Here is a 10,379-nt window from a genome sequence, read left to right as displayed (position 1 = left end):
TCCTCCAGCATACTGCATACTCAGTTCTCCTTTTTTCCATGTCTAGCAGATAGAGATTCCAGGAATTCCAGAAATTCTGCTTTGCCTTCTCATGGAGACAAACACACATTTATGATTGGTGTTAAGACTCACCTTGTGAAAGAGGGAATGCAAATTCAATTACTATGTAAATATTTCAACATAAAATGCAAGAAATGAAACAATTGAGTGGTCCATGTCCTCCTCCCTTCTCCCCCTCCCTTTCCTTCAGGATACTTCATTACCTGATGATTACAGCCTAATCTTAGGGGATTAGAGATGAAATATTGAAATACAAGTAGTCCTTCTCCATCCAAACTATGATAATGTCTGAGGGAAGAACACTGTGTGACAGTGAATTTCTTGTGGGGGGAATATGAAAAGTTTTATATCAATGGCTTTATTTGCTGTTTTTTGTTAGTTTTTCTTTTCTCAAAGAAAGCTCTTTGAGATGCTGGAGGTTTTGTGCTATTTCTGTTGAAAACTGCAGACCACAACCAGAGCAAACTGTGAGGAAGTGAGTGTGGGAGGGAATGAATAATAAAAAAACCCAATAGGATTTAATAAAATGGGAAGATATTGACATGGTAAAGGCAGGAACTCAATAAGGAATGGACAATGCATGATTGATGGTGAGTGCTGTGTTGTTAAGCACTAATTCTGAGATCTCACTGTGAGGGAAAAACATTTTTCTTACAAGATACCAGGTGTGTGGGGAGAAGTACGTTTTCAAAAGTCATGTTTAAAAAAAGCTTTAAGCAGAAGGACGTGTCTTTTTATTTCCTCTCCACCCCTTGTACACACATGCACACACATACACAAAGCTGTGGCGAAAACAAAAACTGTCTGTTATCCTCCTGCCTCTAATTCCTTCACAGATTCCCCCCACTTGTTTTTCTGCTGTTATTGCAGCCAAAGTCTTCTGACACTTTTGTATGGCTGTGACACCTGCCAGGAGAGGGGAGAAAAGAACAAATCCTGCCTTTCCCTTCCACAGATCTCGTGTCAGTGGTGGCTTTAGGAGAGCACAGCTGCTGCTCTTATGGCAGGACAAATCAGCCTCTTTTACTTTCCTCCTGGAGGAGAGGCCACCCTGACCAGAGCAGTGATGTCTGCTTTTAGGAGTAGGTTGACTTTTGGGCGTTTTTCTTCAAATTAGGTTAGGGGTGGTAACTCTCAAAAGGAAGGAGCCACTGCAGAAGGTGAAATGCATTAATACCCTGGGTCTGTCATCAGCCCTGAAGATTTTCTTGAGCTCTGTTTTACCTAAGGAGAGTTACATTTCTCTTTTGTGCTTGATTGAAGATTGACCTAATGAAGCAGCTGCACCTATCATTGGACTAGTTAATTTTCTCACAGTCCTCACAGAAAGATTTTGAGAGGAAAAAAAAAAGCAGGAAAAAAAAAACAAACAAAAGAGAGGGGAAAAAACCAACCCATCTACATCTCCAGATTCACATCCCAGTCCTGCATCATTTAGCAGAACTTTAATTAGAGGTCTCTGTTTGGGGTTGTTTGTCGTTACCTTGCCCCATATAACACTAACCATACAATAACTATGTGGCAGTTTCTTTCTATAGAGCCTCAGCAGAGAGCTTGCAGCAGGATTTGCAGGTGGAATAGACAGTGCAGCTCATACATGTACATGTAGGAGGGAGGGAGGGAGGGGAGGGCTGGAGGGAGGCGAGTGGGAGAGAGAAACAAAAAAAGAATAACTTTTATTAGTAGAGTATAATTTTCTGTACACTAAATACAAGAGTAGAGATTTATTTCTGGGAAATGATGAATCAAGTCAGATCTGGTGCTTGTACAAGGGTGACAGCCTGGTTTTCCTCAGGCAGGAGAACAAAATGGAAAGCAGCCGCGTGACAGCTGCTAATCCTCCTCTGGAAGGCATCCAGCTGATATGGTGACAGGGCTGGCATGGGCCCTGTGGAAAAGAGAAGGGAATAGCCCCAGGGAAAGTGTGCCCAGAGGGTACAGTGCAGCACCAGTAGAGGTTTCTCACCATGCTTTAGCTAAGCTTTTATTTCCACCCACAACACTAAAATCCACTGGAGCAATAAGTAAGAGTTTAATGTGCTCTGGTTTTTATGTTAAAGGAAGGAATCAAAGCCACCTTTTCAGAGTCAGTAAGCTTAATGCTCTAGGAGTGAGGTTCACTGAGCCATGGAAATGCTTAACTTTTATGTTTCTTGCCGTGTAGGGGAAGGCATGAACTAGGCATTGGAGGCCTAAAATTGCTCTACAGTGGGGGAAGAACCAAGTCAGTTAAAAGGAAGTACTGATGAGAACATGCAGGAAAGCCATTCCTTTTGTATATATGTTATCTTTGACTTAAAATTAAGTAGAAATTCCTTGTGGGAGCATCTGGCCAGGGATGCCTACTTAATTGATCTAATTCCAGAGCTGGGAGCAGCCCAGGGATGCTCTGCTCAGCCAGGGTAGTAATGTCTCTGGGACAAGTGTGACAAACCATGGCGAGGCACAAAGTGGTTGGGATGGGACCAGTGGCCTTGACTTTGACTCCAGGAGGACATCTGGTATCTAAAACTCCTTTGGAGCAGGTATATGAGAGGGATGATGTGAAATCTCCTGGGAATGTTGCAGCTCCTTTTTAGACCAGCCTGAAAGTGCAAAGTGCTGATGTCTAAAGTTGAAGTCATAGACACACATAAAAATCTGGCACCACAAGGAGCCATCACTCCCACATTTTCTCAAGGGGAGCCAAAGTACACACTGACTTTAGACCAGACTGTGGGAACCTCCTAGCTAGACCCTGCTCTGCATGAAGGAGAGAAGACCCAAACCCAATGTAACCTGCCTTTAAACACACACACATTTTCACATTACCTTATCTTATTATTGACTAAGGGAGAAAGAAGGCCCAATATTGTGCTCCCATTCCAGTGGAATTTTTGACAAGGTAAATCAGAGCCACTTCCATGACATGGTGGAAAAAGGAAGAGGAAAAGGAAGGAATAGGAAGAGAAGAGAAGAGGAAAAGGGAATTAAGGGATGTTGCAAAGTGGTTTTACCTTCAGTAGAGGCAACATCCAGAATTACTTTGAAAAAACCTTGTATTTTGTCAGAAGGGTTTTGTTCCATTGACTGAGGGCATTTAGGAGCAATATTCACTGAATAGATTTCAAATTTCTCAAAAGAATTTTTGAGGCTTTTCCATAGTAGGAGCTTGATTTTATCTTGCATGGGGTTTTTGGTGTTTTTTAAGGAAAGCCCTGTGTTTGTGTGCAGTGACAGATGCTGCTACACCCATATACAAAAACATGAATTCCTTTTAACAACTGTAGGCTGTGTCAGAGTGGGATGCCATGCAGGTATGAATGGAGGGATGATCCATCAAAATACACATTCCTCTCACACTACAAAAAGCTCTCCCACCATATCAGGAGTGCTAATGGAAGGAACTACATTTGCTATGGCCACCTGGGAAATCCTTTTAACTAGTCATCAGTTTATATAAAATCCTGAAATAAGCTATTGTTTACACAAAACAGATTTTTTTTTTGGGTAAATTGTTACTTCTGAGTTGTTTTTTCTTTTTTCTCCAGCAAACTCCATCTGATACTATTTAAATTACTAAAACATCACTTCAGTATCAATTTCCCCTGTGAAGGAAGATGAATCTGGGAGAAAGACTGAGAACTGTTGTGTGAAAATCACATCACCCTCTCTAAGGGGTGTTAGTATAATTTCCTACCTTGAAATCAGGAAAATAAAAAAGTTATGTTGATTACAGAAAATGACAGTAACTTATCTGGAAACAGTAAAACAAAAGCAAAACAGATAAAACCAAGCATGGTACTAGATAAATTATCACCTTTTCTATTGCTCTGGTACACCACCCTACCCTCAAATTGGAGGCCAGTGGTGTCATGGGATATGATGGTCTTTTCTCCCTAAGATCATGCAATAGAACAAGAGGAAATGGCCTCAGCTTATGCCAGGGGAGGATTAGAGTGGATATTAGGAAATATTTCTTAAGTGAAAGAGTTGTCAAGCATTGGGCCAGGCTGCCAGTGTTTGAGTCAACAACCTGGAGGTATTTCAAAGGTGTGTAGGTGTGGCATTTGGGGACGTGGTTTAGTGATAGACTCTGGCAGTGCTGGGTTAATGGTTGAGCTTGGTGATCCTAGAGGTCCTTTCCACCCTAAATGATTCTAAGATTCTATGATTGACTGATTGCAGTGTCTCCTTTCAAGACTCCTACAGGCAGTGTCTTCTGCTCTTGCTGCAGACTTTGGGACTGTGCAGGGGGGGAGATTTTTCAGAAGGGTCATCAGAAATCTTCTGTAGAGAATCAGTCTGCAATCTGCAAACATCCATCCTGTGGAGGGCTGCATCCCCCAAATGCGATGGCAAAGTGCAACCTCCCTAAATTATAATAAACTTTGATTTAACTGACACAGTCATCTGGTTTTAAATTAGAAAATAGGAAGACAACCTGATTGTTCTCTAAATTTTAATTTCTTTGGGGAAGAAATGGGTGATCTTATAAAGAGCTGTTAAAGGAAACTAGAATGAGAGATGGTCTGGTACTCATGCAAAGACTTAACAGCTGATTGTTTTCATTTTAGAGGTAAGAAGAGCTAAATGAGCCAGTATAAAACACAGTTTTCCAGAAGCCTGAATGAGACTAAACTGATCTGTGCCCTCATTCACTTTGTCAGAAAAGAGGTGTTTTTCTACATATTCAGAAGATGGCTCATTTCCTCCAAAGGAAGATCTCATCTGCCTGTGGAGCATCATAGCATCCTCAGATCTCATTTTTCTGCTCTGGTGTTTTGCCTCAAGCCAAACGCAGATGTGAATTTAATTTGGATTGTGCAATTACATATTATGCACACTACAGTTTTTTGCTGTGTTCTGTAGCTACACTCTTATATCTGAAGTATCATAATACTGCTAACCTTTACAAATGTCTTATAAAGTAAATTTGTTTTCATCCCACGATTGCAGAGATGCAATTGTAGCAAATTGCTGGCATAGTGAGTTTGGTGGGAGTGATGGGAAGGATCATGCCTTTCAGTGGAATGTCTCAAGATGGCAGAAGCCAATCCACATTTTAGGGTCTGCATCTCTGATGACACCAACAGGGAATAAAATGATCAGTGTCTCATTTTGATGATGACAGGTTTTTACCACACAAACAGACAGCTGAAAATAAAACAAAACAAAAGCCTTGTGGAGCCGTCAATTTTAAATGTATTGAGTCTGCATTGAGAAAAATATTTTGATATCTGCAAAGCCCCTAGTAAGGATGTTTACAAAACTGCATTTTTGAGACAATCAGCTGACTGGTAATGAGTGTTTAAAAGCCATCAACACTCCTTCTCTACTACCATTAATATTTACCCTTGGCCTTCCAGCTAAAAGACACTTGTCATCTATGACTAAAAAATACAGACAAAAAGCCTCTTCTGAAAATACGTATTTGTGTTTCCCCTTCAAGTGGTCTTTCAAGCTCATGTTGCAAACCCAGGTAGGAGAAGCATGAACTTCAGCACATTTTGAACTTTAGCTCACATTTTTTTCTCAGAGCCCTCACCTTTTTATTGAACTGAGGCTGTTGAGGAATATATCTTGTCCAGGTATCTCAGCTCACAATCTGTACAAGAGGCCAAGAGCTGTTTGGGATAACAAAGGACAAGAGGGTGGGTGATTGCCAGCCAGGGGAATGGATGCTGAGGTTGCAGCAGAAGCAGGAATTGCTGATCTTTTGGATAACAAAAAGGATGAAGACTGGTGATGCCAGTGAGGTGGATGGATGGGGAAAGGGAGCTGGAGCTGAAGTCACACAATGAAGAGCAAGACTTGCACCAGGAGACTGTGAGGGTGTAAAAGCCCAAGAATTCATTTGTTGGTGACCCTTTTTGGTGGTGCCGAGCCTGAACTGTTTCTGTGTTGTTGCACCATCAATAAATGGTTTTATGGAATGAGACATCCAAGACTGGTATGGAAAACCTGGGGTTGAACTGGTAAGGAAACCTGCTCTGGCTGTGAGAGGGGCATTTGTAGGGAGTCAAGCAGGGATCCATGGGCTCTCTGCAGCTGCCCACTGTGCAGGGGCTTTGGTCCCTACAGTTAAAGTCCCTGGCATTGGGAGTGGGACTTCTAGAGAGTCTTGTGAATGGGCAGGCTGGTGAGTTTCCTTAACAACATCAAGACCATATGATAAAGACAACTTCTGATTGTTTTTCCTTGGCTTTAGTTTGTTTGCTTCATTTTTGAAGGATTTGAAAGCAAAGCTTTAAACAAACCTGACCCGGCTGTTCATTCCACATTTTCCAAAGTTATTTTGATCTGTATTACCCACACTAACAGGAATAATTGTACAAAATGTAACAATGTTGAGCTGTCCTGGCTGTTTTTAGAGAAATAAAGAGATAAATTAGTTTCCTTTGCATTTCAGATTCCCTTGGAAAACAAAAAATAAAAATCCTGTGCTATAAGAAATAGACTTTGAACATCCTATACCCTTGAGAATCTGCTGCTCTTGTTTGTTTTCTCACTTAATTTCTGGAATTAGGTCTATTAGGCAGTAAAATCATACACCCATTAGATGGCACTGTTAGTTTCCACTTTTCCCTCCATCACACCTGATGAGTTTTTAGAAAGAAGTGGGTCAATAAAAAAAAATAAAAAAAAAAAAAAGAAAAAAAGAGGAAAGCCAATCTGAAACAGATTTGGGCTGTGTGCAAGTCCTTTAGAGTCAGGAACAAACAGACCAGTCTGCACAGAGCTGATTTTCACAGATGCTTTGGGTTCCCCTGGCTGGAGCTGGGACCGCTCCACACATCTAATAATAACCCCCTATGATTGTCACTTCTGTCTGGGAGCTGTTTAGCTGGACAAACACGTAATTTCAATGGCAATTTCTGCACTCCTGGATGTATAGACATCTGGCATTTGCCAGGTACAGAATGTACTATACAGCCAGCTCTTAGCTAGGCTCAGTGGGATTATTGCTGCAATTTTCTGTTGTTTCCCTCGATGTGTGGCTGCCTCATATGAAAGGACAGTGGTTATAGTGTGGTCATGGAGTGTGCTTAAGAAGATATGAGCAATTTCCTGCTCTGTCCTTGACCCTCCCACATCCCCCCCCGTGTTCCCAAACAAATAAACAATAGAAATCCAGTCTCAATGCCTCTCTTTTCCACAGGAGTTTTTGCCAAATACTGCCAATACATAGCTTTGTGAAGGAAAATTGGTGGGCTAGAACAAACATCTAAAATACACAAAAGCAGATTGAACAGGAATATTTTTGGCAGCTGCGTGGAGGTAGAATGGGCTCTGTGACAGCTGATTTTAAAGCCACTAAAGTTAAGCACAAACAGGAAAATGATCAGAAATAGAGGGCCATCGGTTATCAACTTTTTTGACAAAGAGATATTCCTTTGCCCTACACTTTTAAAACATTTTTCCTTTCCTTTATCTTTTTTTCTTTCCTTTATTTTCTCTTTTTTTTTTTTTTACTATATTTACCAGAAAAAGAAAATTGAAAAATGGAGAAATAACATGTTCTAGGAATGCTTCTTGGCCATACAAAATCAAGAAAACTCCAGTAGTTTGGGAGTTGCAGCGTTAATGTAGCTGTTTTTGATTTGTGTTTTTCAGCTGACCAACCATTTACAAATAAACAGTTTCTTCTCATTTATGTCAACCCCTTAATGCAGAGTTTGAGTGTACATTCAGGCTGCTGTGTTTGATTACAGCAGCATATGAAAGCTTCTAGAAACAAAGTTATGAGCATTTGAACTGCCTTCTTTGCTCAGATTGTTAGTTTTGTGAAACTTTTAGGAAAGTAAATATCTCCGTGATCTCTGTTTCTCAAAAGGGTTGTGAAACATAGGAAGAGACTGCCCAGGGAAGTGATGGAGTCACCATTCCTGGCGGTGCTCAAAAGCCGTGTGGTTGAAGCCCTTGGGATGTGGTTCAGTGGACTTGGCAGTGCTGGATTCAAGATTGGACTTGATGATCTTAAGAGATCTTTTCATACCCAAATGTTTGTATGATTCTTTTGAGGGGAAAAAATGCCCAAAGAAGAGAGAAGGGACTTGGTCTACTGAAGTGATTGACCCCTGGGAGAGTTTCCTAATCTAAGCAAATACTTGTTGGTATTATTCCAGGGGTAACATTGCTTTTTCACAATTCTAGATTTGTCATAGGGCTTAGAAAACCCCTTTCTAGCATGTTTTGTAAATGTTGATGAGATGAGTTGTAGGAAAGGTCACACCTTTCCCTTGTTTTTTCCTCAGCCTTTCCACTCAACAGCCTTGCTCATGAAAAAGCAATGCTGCCTTATACAATATAATCTAAAATATTGCTCCTTCTACACACTTGCACTTGTGACCCAGGAGCTATGAACCCTGACCAAGCTTTTTATTTCCATATAAGCATTTAGAAATTTTTGTGTTTTATTCCCAGTTCCCTGTAAAACCTGTAAGACAACAGACATTTATGAATTCTCTAGCCTTTCAGTCAAGGTAAATGCCTTCTACCATTATTCCCAGCATTACTGCTGAGATGAGACTGAAGGCACACATACCCTTTGCATAAACATTGAGTACTTTGGTAGTGCACGTAAACTGTCCACGTAAAATACAGATTTGAAGCAAAATGTTAGAATGTAGTTGGGGAAATTTTCACTACCTTCATGCTCATTTATCACTTGTAAGTGAATTTTACCCTTTCCTGGTACCACATTTAACTCCATGGTCCTCCTGATGAGAGTCAAGGTTTAGACATTTACACATGATTCTCCTTCAATTCACTTTCAATCAAAATATTTTTGGTAAATCTTTGAAGGATTCTTAAATTTAACTCAGTCTGCATCCACTGTGTAAAATCTCTTCCTGCAGCAGCTGCTGAAATAATGGACCCTCTTCAGGGACACCTTGAGACAACAGCATCCTCAGAACTGTGAGGTTGTTTAAATGATAGGTTTTGATTTCCTGAGTAGCTCTGTGATAGTCAGGATAGAAATGTCAGTATTCCCAGTCTAATTCCACAGGGAGCAGTCATTGCAGCCCTAAAGGTGGGACTAGAAGCTTTTACAACTGCTTTCCCAATTGCTGTCAGTGGTAATGATTCTGGTGGTTAAACCTGGCCCTGTCTGGGAAATTTTCGAGCAGAAATGTACAGAGTCACTGGCACAAAAATATATGAGAAAACACAATATATTGCTAAGATAACTTCAGAAAATTAATATAGGTATATTTAGAAGCACTGAGAATATGTAAATATTCACTGTAATTTTTTTTTGCTAAAATTCATTTCAGGAAGATGAGAAGGTTGAAATGAAGGGGTCTTGTAAAGAGCCTCTTCACTGAGAGTAAAAAAGCTAATTTTGCAGTAATATCACTACACTTTCTGTCTTCTATATAAATATTTGTTTGTTTGTTTGTTTTGTGGCTAAGGAAAATACAATGAAAACTCCCAGAACAATACCATGGTTCCTTTTTCCATTTTCTCTAAAATAAGCATGGAGGATCTGCGTGTAATGGACTGCTCCAGAAGCAATGAATATTTCTACTGGCTTTTAAAACTAGCAAGTAGCCATCATCTCTATTCTTTGGAAACCACCAGAAACAAGATAGTTCAATGTTCCTTACTGTGGTGACGAAAACTTAGGTTTAGAGTAAGTTGTGGAGCTGATTCAAACCTTATTTTGTGCAGGCAGACACAAAACCTGTGGCCATCTCAGAAACTCCCACACTTCTTCAATTACAGTAAGTAATTGAAATTGATCTGGTGGTACAGCTTTCAAACACCCATGGCCACTTTTAATGTCATCTTGATAACAGACATAGAGAACCTCAATTCAGGAGACTGCATGTTTAAAGCTAAATATTTGCTGTTATCATTAATATGGCAGAATTAAACCCAAAAAAATCATTATGTCCTTTCACAAAGTAATTCACAGGGACTAAGTTCCTTTCATAAACTCTTCACTATTGTGCAGATTTAATTATTGATGGCTATTCCTGAATTATAGACATTCATGGAAAAGTGCAGATATTTGGGAGGAACACAGGAGACTGAACTAATGGTATAAAATTATACGAAGGAAATGGGCGGCATTAGGATCAAGGTTTTGTTACTGTGTGGAGCCATTGAATGCAGCATGCACACATTCTGCCTGGGAAGATCAGACAGTTGCAGTGCAATGACTGGGGAGTTTCCCTCTTAGAAGAGGGAAACTCCCTTTCCCTTTTGTGTTTCCAGTGGGAATAACCAATGCCCAACATAATTCCCACAAGACTTTGGAATCATGGCATGGATATCTCCAGCCTGGGTGGGCAACTCCTCAGATACATGTATGATCTTTAGGTGCTCTT

The sequence above is a fragment of the Passer domesticus genome, chromosome 1 (genome assembly GCF_036417665.1).
Source record: "Passer domesticus isolate bPasDom1 chromosome 1, bPasDom1.hap1, whole genome shotgun sequence".
Classification (NCBI taxonomy): Eukaryota; Metazoa; Chordata; class Aves; order Passeriformes; family Passeridae; genus Passer; species Passer domesticus.
Note: the sequence above shows the minus strand (reverse complement) of the source record.